At 40.2% G+C, this 12,290-nt stretch overlaps 1 protein-coding gene across 5 annotated transcripts in view; it reads right to left on the minus strand.

The window, feature by feature from the left end:
- The window catches only part of Siz (Brefeldin-resistant Arf-GEF family protein schizo), a 153,043-nt gene that overhangs the window by 56,190 nt on the left and 84,563 nt on the right, over positions 1-12,290 (minus strand). The window contains exon 1 of one of the 5 annotated variants that reach the window (XM_072015091.1): positions 7,840-11,306. The exons of the other annotated variants lie outside the window; for them this stretch is intronic. The gene's annotated coding sequence lies outside the window, so the exon portion shown is untranslated. Of the gene's footprint in view, positions 1-7,839; positions 11,307-12,290 lie in introns of those variants that run through there. 5 annotated transcript variants of the gene reach the window in all.

Genomic DNA, 12,290 nt, shown 5'->3' on the forward strand with positions numbered 1-12,290 from the left:
ACTCGGTTGTAAAACAATCGTTAATCTTATTTGCTTTTCACTATCTACCATAGCACACATCGCTGTGTTCATATTTCGTTTGTTTCATATTTCAGATTGCAAAGCTTCTTGCTAGAAAAGGAAAGAAAGTGTTTATACTTATATTTCTTTTAGAATATTTTATATAGGAATATTTTTATATTTAAAGTACTGCTTCCTCTGTGCAGAAGTTAGAACAATATTACAACACCTATTTTTTATAAAAAGTTGGAAATATATTTTTCGATCTGTTTGTTTTTCGTGTCTGATAGGAGGAATGCAAGAAATCTCGACGACAGAGGAATAATTATTTCCTACGTGGATTTCTTCTGATCTCTGCGTCATTTCACTGCAGCACAGAAGAATTAATCTAATTTTATCATTTAAATTTTTCACTCGTCTCTTCATACCACGTATCTCGAACAATTACATTTTTCATTAAAACGAAGGTGCATCGTTCAAAAATTAATTTCTAAAAAGATTGACTTTTCACTAAAAAAAAAAAAGAAATAAAAAAAGGCGATTAAAGTTTGGGTTTCGTTAAGATTCCCACGAGAAAATCGGAGCAGCAGGAAGCATAGGGGATAAACGATCGTGAGCAACAACGTTTAAAACGAAAGCAACGGTCCCGATTGTTGCATTGTGTCCGAGGCTGTTCTCAAGGAAAACCGAGCAGATCGCGTCATCGATGCTCGCTGCACAGTCGTATGCGTAATTTCTTGGCCATTGTATCGCCTTTTTCACAAATGGTGCGTCATCTTTCTCTGAGATTCGCCTTCATCCTTCCAACGTTTCAATAATTTACATAAAATCTCCATTTGCAGAATTCCAAGCTTTGTAACATTTAAATTGCAACATACGTACACCTAATTCGAACCAAACTGCAACATTTTTCTGTACAATTTATTTAAACCTTGACCTAGGTAACTTGAAACTCCTGTAAGCCTGATATTCGTAATATTTGACTCGCTAACTTTCTGACGTTTAATTTAAGAGAACAATGCAAGAGTTAACTGGCGGCAAAGCAAAGTCTCAGCTCGATCTTTTAACGTCTGATTCGAAGGTTTACATCTAGTGCAAGTTGAACTTGAATTCGGTAAAGTTTCCAAAGTCCTAGCCGAAAACTTAAATCGAGTTTAATCTGCTCTTTGTAACATTCGATTGGACGAGTATCGACTTGATAAAATTCGCACTTGGAATTATAAATTTCGACGACGTAAATAAAATATCGATGATAAGTGGTGCTACGCGATAATTAAAAATAATTCAAGATCAGCAGCTACAAATGCTATCGATTTATATTTAGTTGCTGTTCGAATTCTCCATCTAGCGACAAATATTTTACGATTACCTTAAAATGAATTTATTAGAAGTTTAATCGTACGTATTTGTTAATAAACGAGACATTAGCATTTGGTACTTTGATCACCGTTATATCGTTTTCAGTTGAATATTTTGCAATGACAAAGCTAGCTAATTATCTAAAGCAATTGTTCGACGTACCAACAAATAAGCTATCTCGAGCGTACTCTAATCCTTATCGGCGATAAATCTACTACGGTTAATCCGGTTGAAACTGCTGCAGCTTAAAATCCTCCTCGGTGGAACCTTCCAGAAAATTAATCAAGATCGTAGCGAATCCCCTTTCATTAATTAAAATATTACTTTACTTCATCGCTTTCAAACGTAAGTTAATACGTTATCTTATCGCTAATAATACGTTGATCGAAAACGGCAGGCTGCGATAAAATATTCCATTTTCTCGAGATCATAACGAGTATCCCGATATTAATTCGGCAAGATAAATAATTATTCGTTTCGTTTGATCCGAGTGTAGGCAACGAAGATAGGAAAAGCTTCGTAATTCTACTTTCGCGACTAAATTCTACGTACCGCAATTCCGACACAATTCGATTCTATACGCAGTAAACACGGGCAAATTATAGCGCAATTCCAACTACGTTAAGTTCTAAGCACCGAAATCCTAACTTTGTTGAATTATGTGCGCGGCAATTCTAAGAAAACCCAATTCTTTATGCAACAATTGCAACGCAGTGCAATTCTTTATGCAGGAATTTCAACGCAAGGCAATTTCGCGCACGATAACTCCACCGTGGTCGAATCGCGTTTCTCGCATTTCCAACGCAATCTAATTCCGCGCTCGTCGATTCCAACGCAGGGCAATTGCGTTCTCCGCAATTCCACTGCAAGCCGATCCTATGTATCGCAATTACAGTGCAGTACGACTCTTTGTACGATAATTTTAACACAACTCCATCATTCTATGTCACTCAATTCCAATCAACGATCAAAATCCTATACGAAATTTCCTATTGCGATTCCACGTAAATGGACATAATATACATAATACGTAAATTCAAAGTTGCGATATCTGAATTTTTCGCATAAATTTCGACACGGATATATGCAAAAGGAAAAAGGAGAGTGTCCATATAATCGCAAATGAATCAGACTGACGCTAGGTTTGTGTATTGTCAAGCGAACAGAAATGGAATCGACAGAATGGACAGAATCGACGAAGGATTGTCAACTTTCACTACGTCATCGATCGTTGCGTTGGTTAGCCACTAGTAGCTAGCCTGTCGAGCGAATTTCATCGTGGAAAGACATGGTTGACACGAATCTGGACGCATCGACACCTATCTCATGAACGGAACTGTACCCGGAGTGCGCGTTAACGGTACCAGAAATGCTATCTATACTGCTACGCTCGCTTCGTTTACTCGCCACGTGTTCAATGCGTGTGTAGACCGCCTGTTAACATAGTTATCGCATTCGGTTATCGATAACGCTTCCTCGTTGTCGTCGTTGTTATTGTTCATACTATAGCCTGTTGTTTGTTCTGTATAGATGATAGACAGGCGACCGGTCAACGATATTGACAAAAATACACGCGTTTAATGTACTGCAGGGAATTTGAGCACGAGAGTAGAAAAGTTGGTGATCTAGGTGGAACATTTAGAAATTGCAAAAATCGAGGAAAGAGGCGCTGAAAGTTCAGGACAGAAATATGTCGGAAGTGAGAAATTTGGAAATGGTAATTCCGAAATTGCGAGTTCTACAACTGGAAATTGTGAAATAGAGAGTTTTTTAACTGGTAGCTTCGATGTCGAGAATTCTACGATTTGCAACTGTGGAATTGGGACTTCCAAGTGGAAAGTCTTTGAACTCTCAACTCTGAAATTAAGATGTTTGTAATCCGATAATTTAAAATTGGAAAGTTTTAACATCGAGAAGCGTAAGACCGAGAACTCTGTAACTAGGAACATTCTAAACGAAAACTCGAAAATTTGAAACTTTGAGTTTAAACGTTCTGAAACTAAGCGCTGTAAAGTGAGGATGTTTGAGAACTAAGAATTCTAAAAACTCGAGAATCATGCAAGTTGTAAACTCCAGATATGGAACTCGACAACCGAGATTTAAATAATTATATAAGTGTCCTTCAATTTGGGATTTAAAAACCGAGAATTTTAGAACCAAGATTTTTCTACGATCAGCGGCATTACAATTTGGAACTCTAAAATTAAATCATGTTCAGAATTCCAGGATTGCCGAGATTTCGAGGCCAGACAGCTGCTACCTTCGCAAGACTATAATCGCGAGTTTTACGATTTTTTGACCTGATTCATATGACATTGAACGAGTTACATCATCCAGGGAAACTGTTTTGCAATTCGACTCGATGCAATTTGACAACAGTACGGCCAGCTTTGTATCGCAAAGGAAACAGGTCAATGAATGTAGAACAGATGGTAGCCTCAAGATTTCAACGAGTCTGCCACGTATACCATTCATGTTTTACGTGACAATTAATCAAAAGCTTCGTTCCTCGAATTTAACAAACAGAGATATTTTTCGTTTCAACCATGCGTTTCTCACACCTCCATAAACATAAATTCGTGAGTGCAATTAACGAAACAGAGTTTCACTGAAGATTTATTTCATTCATTAAATATTAATAATATGTAAGCGATAATGAATTAAATTGAATATTCTAAAATGGCGGAACCGAGAACTCTGAAACAGGAATTCTCGAATCGGGAACTCTACAATTAGGAACTTTGAAATGGAGAATTCTAAAATTGGTACCTTCGATGTTGAATTCGAAAGCCTGGAACTCTACCATCGAGAACTCTAGAACTCGGAACTCCAAAACATGGAACTCGGGACTCTAAACCAGAGAACTCTAGAACTCGGAACTCTAGAACTCGGAACTCTAGAACTTGGAACTCTAGAACTTGGAACTCTAGAACTTGGAACTCTAGAACTTGGAACTCTAGAACTTGGAACTCTGGAACTTGGAACTCTAGAACTCGGAACTTTAAACCAGAGAACTCTAGAACTCGGAACTCAAAAAATTGGGAGAACTCTGAAATTGAGAACTTCGAAGTAGAAAATTTTTTAACGTCGGAACTCTAATATTGGGATTCCAGTTTGCCACTCTAAAACGGCAAGGTTTTAATACCGAGAATTTGAAAATCAAGAACTCGCAACTTCATGATCGAGAATCCTGAAATTGAGAATTCTGAATTCAACAATTGCGAAACAGGGAACTCTGTAGTTGGGATCTTTGGAAACGAACACTCCCAAGTCGAGAGTTCCGTAGGCAATGGGAAACTCCGAAACGGAGAATCGTAAAATTTGAAACTGTAGGATCCATAATTGGAGAATTCTACAACTTTCAATCTTTAAACCTAATATAATAATATTATATCATTATGATACAAATATTACACAGATGATGTCATATCAAAGAATGCTGCAGCACTTTGAATATTTTATACGTTCTCGCGCGTCATATATGTGGGTTTTTGAGCATTCAAATTTCCAATTTTTTAAGTATTTGTAGATTACCAGATTCACAGTAGTTGTGTAGTAGATCAACTAATTAGCATCGAGATATTTATCTTCAATTAAAAAGCGAGCAACGAAGAACCAGGAGAACAGGAATTCATTCGCGACGATTGATTAAGGTTAATGGAAAAAAATGTCCGGTCGCTTTCTAATCCTAAAATACAACGGTCGGTTGAAAAACAGGAACGAGGAATGGATTATCAAGTGTGAAACGCACGGAACTTCTATTAACCCGACTGGGAAGAACAAGTTCGACACTCTTTCTTGCGTTTCTACGTTTCACAGTCAGTTTTCGCGTGACTAATTCCACATAAACGTTATACATAACTCGAGACCACCGTGAAAAGAAAAATACGTTTCTGCTATTCCTATCTCTTCAGGAAAAAAAAAAAAAAAAAAAGAAAAGAGAAGCAAAAGGAAGAAAGAAAGAAAGAAACAAAAATAAATTTCGTACGTGATACGACTATTGGAACGAGATTTCCTAACCTAACGGATCGCCATTTCCATTGATCGCGCAGCCAGCATTTTTATAACTGCATTAAAGTTAATTAGAAAGCGTGATTTTCATATCACGCGAGGATACGTTCTTGTCCACGAATTTTCATTTAAGTACGAGATTCTCTTACGAGGTTAGGTTGCTTCTTGTCGGATCCTAACGTATACATATTAGGTTAGGTACATATGATACTCTTTTTTCGTAAAATAAAATTCTAACCTCGCGCAATTTCTCTGAAGCATCGTATAAGTTAAGCGAGGCAATTTTCACATGATTCACGCCACTTTCTTATCGATTAACTATATTCCTACTTATTAACTATATACTTTCATTTTTCCCAGATTCGTAAGATTTATTAGTTCTAGAATTCAAAGATCCTTGAAACCTGTATGATGTTATAGTTTCTCTTCGAGTGATTTATATCATAAAAAGAAAAAGTAATAAAATGACTTATAATATATTCAAAAATGATCTTATAAAGAGAGGATAAAGATTCCCTTAACCTCTTTCAGATATTACATTCATATTTCTAGTAACTTCTAGGGTATAATTTTTCGGAATCTAAAGTCGCAGTAAGAAAATCGCACGAACGTGTGATCATGCGATCGCGGATATTTATGCAAGTTGGTATTTTCATGAAAGTAATTAGCAGACATGGTCAAACGACCAATCTGAAAATTTAATTTCAAATTCTTCATTCGTTGTTATTTCGTTCGTCTGACTTCACGTAAATTCTTACATCAAGAAAAATTGAGAAATTGATTAGTTAAATAATAGAAGAATCCGTATGAAAATTAAACGAACGAAAGAAATGACAACGAACGTACAATGTTAAATTAAATTCTGAAACTGGTCGTTTCACCAGGCCTCGTGAGTTTGATGTTAAAGACACGAAACCTGGGTAGCTTTTCGTATAACGTTCGTTTTATGCAGTTTTTCGCCTTTAAATTTCCAATAAATTGTATGACATTATATCAACAATGAAAAATAAATAAATATTAAATTAAACATGGAAGAGCCCAATATTTTTCTTTTTTTACGAACCACACAAATTCGAGAATTTGTATCTTTCTGAATCTGAATCTTTTACTGAACTCGAATATCTGTATTTTCCAGTGAAACGAATTCAATACGAAAATAGTTTATTTTCTGTCGTGTCGCGATGCAATTAAACGATGACCAAGCGAAATGTCAAACTGACGTTTGCGTAATAACGAAAAAGGCGTTGTGTTCCATTCGTGCCTGTCTGCAAAATCCACGTGAAACGACACAGGTGAGCAAGAAGAGGTAAGAGAGGTGGAAGACAAAAGAATCATCCAGCTGTGAGACCTTCGAGCGTCGATTCTGATATGCAACTGAATCTTGTTGATCGATCGCGTTCATTTGCGTAAGCTTTATTAATATTTCAATGTAGTATCCGATATTTCCAATCGAGTCCACCCTCCAACTCTTTGTTCTAATACACAAGATACTTCTGACTATACTCTTAATCCAGATACGCTTATCATTCTTCTAGAAAAATAGTCGCAAGATAATCTGATCTCGAAACTTTCGATAGCTTTATTTACGTTACGTACTTTATTCTTTTGTTTAAAAGACGAGAATAAATTAACATTCGAGCAAAAGATACAATTTAATATCGGTAAATTAATAGTAATAAGATAATATGGAAATCTGAGAAATCCATTCGATTTATGGCTCTAAAAATGTATCTGGTCGAACCAAAGGTTTCAGAACAGCGAGAAGAATTTTGAAAACGATTGTAAAAGAATTCGGATATATTTGGTCGTGAGTCGATGTGATTGTATTTATAATTCGAGCATGCTGTATTCATCGCTGTATTTAGCACCTGACTGTAATCTGAATTTCTAACGATATTTGCCCAAGTTTTTAATTTGCTCGATCAATTATCGGGTTGCGAGGTGAAGCGGATCAGCCGAGACACATCAAGGCTACGACAATTTTATGGTTTCAAGAACAAATGGAGGAAAAAAATAGCCAAATCGTAAGGTTTAAACGAGTTCTATACGTCGTACGAAACTCGTGGAAAATTATGTGAAATTGCAATTGAAATCGATTAAAAGTATTACCAGAAATCACGATTAAAATCGATTAAAAGCGTCACTAAAACTCACAGTCTCACACGTGGAAACTTACGGGACACACGGGGCTCTTTAAATTTGCCGAAATTCTGATTTGATCGATTTAAATCGACCAGTAGCGTCGTTGTGATTCTCTTCGAAATTCAATAAATCACGCGATATTTTAATTTCACTTGTCTTGTTTGCCAACGCGTGGTGCTTTTACTTTGCACCTCGTAACGTTTCCGGGAAAATTAATAAAAAAAAAAAAAAGAAAAAAAAATGGGCCAAGTAGCCGAAAGATCGCCAAAGATTTGTAAAAGTCGCCAGACATTTCCACGCTTTCCTTCCAAGAAACTCTGGATATACCTGGTATCTTCAAACGATGCGTTTGCAAACACAAAGGCAGCATAAAACTGTGAAACACCACGGCGTACTAACGATACACTGCACTAAACTGTCGATAGTCGTGAGAAGAACGAAGGCGAAGAAGAGAAACGACGTTCGTCACAGCGGTCGCCTTCTTCCACACAATTTCGCGTACGCGTTCGAGGCGCATTACGGCCAGCGGCTTGTTAAATAATTAGATTTAGCCGCGTCGGACAGTCTCTAAATTGATGTCACCGTCGTGGCCGACAGTCGAAACCTTATGACGCACGAATCGCGAATATAATGCGCGTCATTATCGCGTAGTTATGGCCGTCAGAACCAATAAACGCGTGCTGCGCCCAATTTTCCTCCATCGATCATCGTATTATCGACTTCTTATCGTATAGCCGTTTATTTTCTGTTTCCACCTTCCACCACAGTCTTCGATATTTTTTCGTCGTTCGATATATATTTTTTTTTTATTCGAATGTAATTAATACATTCGACAATTCCAACATTCTCGCAAAACTGAATTTCGTACGTCGGAATTTCCAAACAACCGAATTCTGCACGCGTAAAATTATAATCTCGGGCGTGGCAATTCCAGCAATTCCGAGCTCGGTATGCCGCAATTCCCGCTTGAACAATTTCTGTGCGTGGTAACTCCGACGCAACGATCGTTTCTATCTATGTTCCGCAATTTCGGCGCGAGTCGATTCTTAGAGTGGCAATTTCGACCAATTCCGCGTGCGGTGATTTCAGCGCGTCGCGATTCCACCGTAGTCGAATCTTCTTCTTGTATTCACAATTGCAACGCGATTCGATTCTACGCGCGACAATTCCAGCGCATCTCGATTCTACGTGCAGCGATTCTAACGCGGCGCAATTTTATTCGCTGCGTTTCCAGCGAATTCCACTCCGTCATGTGTCGCAATTCCAAGAAATCCAGCTCCTATAATTGATTTTTTGTCTTCTTACTTGGTGGTTCTGCGCAATTAACCAAATTCTCGCAACTTTAAGAAATCTAGTTATTATTTAGTTGCAAACTAAACTGGTTTTTGGGTCTGCGAATTTTGCCCCATCGCAAAATTAATTTTGCTTTTTTATCTTCTTCTTCTCTTTCCCAAGAGAGCTCCGAGTATTAATTGGTAATCGATTTATCCGTCGTTGCCGCGGAAGATTCGATTAGAGGCAGGAGACTGGCGAAGTTCACTAGGAAGCGACGTCGGTTCGAGGACCGATAATTCGACCAACTTCGAACTGTTTAAAACTTGCTACTTAATCTTTCCACTCTCTCTCTTTCTCTCTTATTGAGAAGGCCGGCTTTGGTAGAAGCAGAATATCACCCGACTTTGGCCTAAGCTTTTATCTTTAAAGAATCTCGTCGAATAAAAAAACACGATCTTCCGTTTCACGTTCTTTCCGACCAACTTCAACTTTGACTCGTACTTTCTTCCATATTTCATCTCGTACTTCGGTTGTTACTTGTATCCTTGTTATTTATCGTTATCGCTTGTATATCTCAGCTGTCAACGTTTATATTCCATCGAGTGTCCACTGCAGAGTTCACAACCTGCGTTAACGATCGCCAAAAACCACGCGACGATTTCACTGAAAAAATGTTCTGCACCCGACCAGCCGTATTTGCTCGCACGAACCGAGCAAATTCTTCGCGAGATACATTACGTGATTATGGGAAAGACGAACGAACGGACGATGCAGCCGATTCAAATCCGAGAACCAAATCGTCTCTACTTGTCGCGATTTATTCTACTTTCAATTCGCATCGTGACACAAGGTACGCGACACGCCGATCTCCGATATAGCTGTGATCGAGTTTTTCCAGCGATACTCGGCCAACGGATCGCGATTTTCGTAACGCGATCCAGAAGAAACAGAGTCGACGTGAAAGTCTGTCGGCGTACACACCACGTCCTTCCCTTCTCACCTTCTCCTTCCCTCGCTCGTTCCTTTTCTCTCCGTCCGTTTGACTTTCCACGGGCGTAACGCGAGAGCAAAACGCTCAATAGACGCCGCTATACTTTGAACTTCGACCGATCGTGCTTTCGCTGCATCTTCGATTTCACCGACTGGCCGCCATAGTTGCCCCTTTCCCGATCTTACAACGTTTTATCGCAACTCCACTCGACTCGCTTTCCATCCGATTCAACGGTCGGCACCTCCGCGCAAACTTGCGAGAACCGACCGTTTTGCCTTGAGGTTGTCGGTTCTTTTGGCTCGGATTTTAGCCCGGCATTTCGGTCACGATGCGATTTCCTTGACTCGAGCCTTAAGCCGAGCTCGAGTCGCGCATTCGAGAGGCTGCTTCAGTTTGAGGTCGAGCGCAAGGTTGCTGGCAATTCTCTGGATTTTGCTGCGTTGTCGAGATTGATACGTTGGAACACACTTGGCACCGTAATTCCGTGGCACGGAAAGATCAACGAAATGGAATTGTTTGAAAGATGGGTCGGTCGGAACGTTGACAGTTGCTTTGTAATTCAACGTCTGCCAATTCCCTTGCAATTGACTTCAACGGCAGGCAATTCCTTCTAGATGGAATTGTAGCGCCGCGATTCCAACGAGAGTAATTGCCGTGTCGCTCGATTTCCCCGCGATGCAATTGCAACGAGCATTCCGACACAATTGCAGCACCTTTCCACGGCAATCGCAAAGTCGACAGATTCCATGCGCGGCAATCCCCGTTACACTAACTTCTCGAACGTTTCAACTCTCACTAATCAATATTCCTGTTTTCACAACTCGAAGCACCGTTGTTCACAGTAAAAATCCTTCTTATCAATCCACCCGGTTAAACCACTTATCCTACATCTAGAGCCGTATAATTAAAAGATATCGTGAACTAGTTGCACGCACGCGTGGCCGTATTTCAACCGTGTGACAGATATTCGCGCGGCAAAACTCGATTCAAGATCCGCGCGCCGTATACTCGCCGACGCCCGCGACGGAATCGCGATGTTTATTTTAAAGTTGCGAGGCCTGGCGCCATCGAGAGCGCACGGAGCAACGACGAGGCACACGCTGTCGCGGCTGTTCGCGGTTTCAGGTTGACTGGTTGGTTCGCTCGCTCACTCGCCGCGACTCGCTCGGATGTTCGCCGCGAAACCGTCGAACGGCTGCACCCCACCTCGATGGACACGACGCCGCGACGTGACGTGAGTCTCACCGTGCCCCGCTGCTCTACCCGACTCTAGTCGTGCACCTCTGTCATTTTTTCTTCTTCCTTTTACTGGGCACACATGCGTGGAATGCACGAATCTATGACTAATCGCCGCTATTGGGAGCGTTCGATGTCCACACGAGACGAGAATCGAAGTTGCGGAAGAAGCGTCGATCTTCTCGCGAACCCAGTCCACTACGTTCGAGTCCCGGGCAACGCGATCGCTTCAGACGTATTTATAGTTGGATTCTAAACATCGTGATTTCCGTATCTGAGAATTCTGTACGTCGGAATTTCGTCAGCCTGGATCGAAACAATTTCAAAACGATTCTTAATCTCGGTATGCTGCAATTTCAAGACTACATTCGCCATCGTAGTACTTTCCGATACTGTTGCATCTAGCAATTCCAAGGAATCGTACTTTCTGCGTTGCAATTTCGATAAACGTTATAACCTCAATCCGCTTTAATCGATCTCATTGTTCTCCGTTTCGATGCATCGCAATTCCAACACATCATGCATTTCGTAATTCGGATATACTCCACCTCGGCGTGTTGCAATTCCAACGTTTTATAATTCGCCACGTTGCAATGCCATACATACAAATTCGGCGTACCGCGATTCCGGTATCTCCAATTCCACGCGTTGCAATTACCGGCGTTTCTTATCCGACGCGCGGCAATTCCAATATCGCCGAACCCAACGCTCTTCTCCATCACGGATGCTATTCCAGGGCGTAGCGATTCCAAAATTTGCCGACTCGCGATTCTAATGCTTTTACATTCGGCGTCCAACGATTCCGCAATTCCGTCGTTCGAAAATTTAGCGCGTCTCGATTTCTATCTCGGATTTTATCGCTGATCGATACAAATTTATTTATTTCTTTATTTATCAAAATCAAACGGGATCTTATCTCTGCCTTACAAACGTACAGATAGAAGTTGCGCGACGAATAACACGAGCGAAATAGGCAGAAACAAATAATACATCGTAATAAATCATCGTAATTGCAACCGTTTCGCGAAATTCTCAATTCCCATGCAACACGCAGTTAAATTCACAGTATCGCGTAGCTTCGCTGTGACGCAGCTCTCGTAAAACCATCGAAAGACCTATGCGTCCCGATTGCATCGTAATCGAATTGCGCTCGGTCGCAGTTGCTCGGTGCGTGCGCCAAGTTCATCAAAGCGGCCAACTAATCGAATAACTCATTTCATTATAATAACGGTACCACCTTGTACACCGAGACGAGATTCCGGTAAATTCGTAGCCG

The sequence above is a fragment of the Bombus fervidus genome, chromosome 13 (genome assembly GCF_041682495.2).
Source record: "Bombus fervidus isolate BK054 chromosome 13, iyBomFerv1, whole genome shotgun sequence".
Classification (NCBI taxonomy): Eukaryota; Metazoa; Arthropoda; class Insecta; order Hymenoptera; family Apidae; genus Bombus; species Bombus fervidus.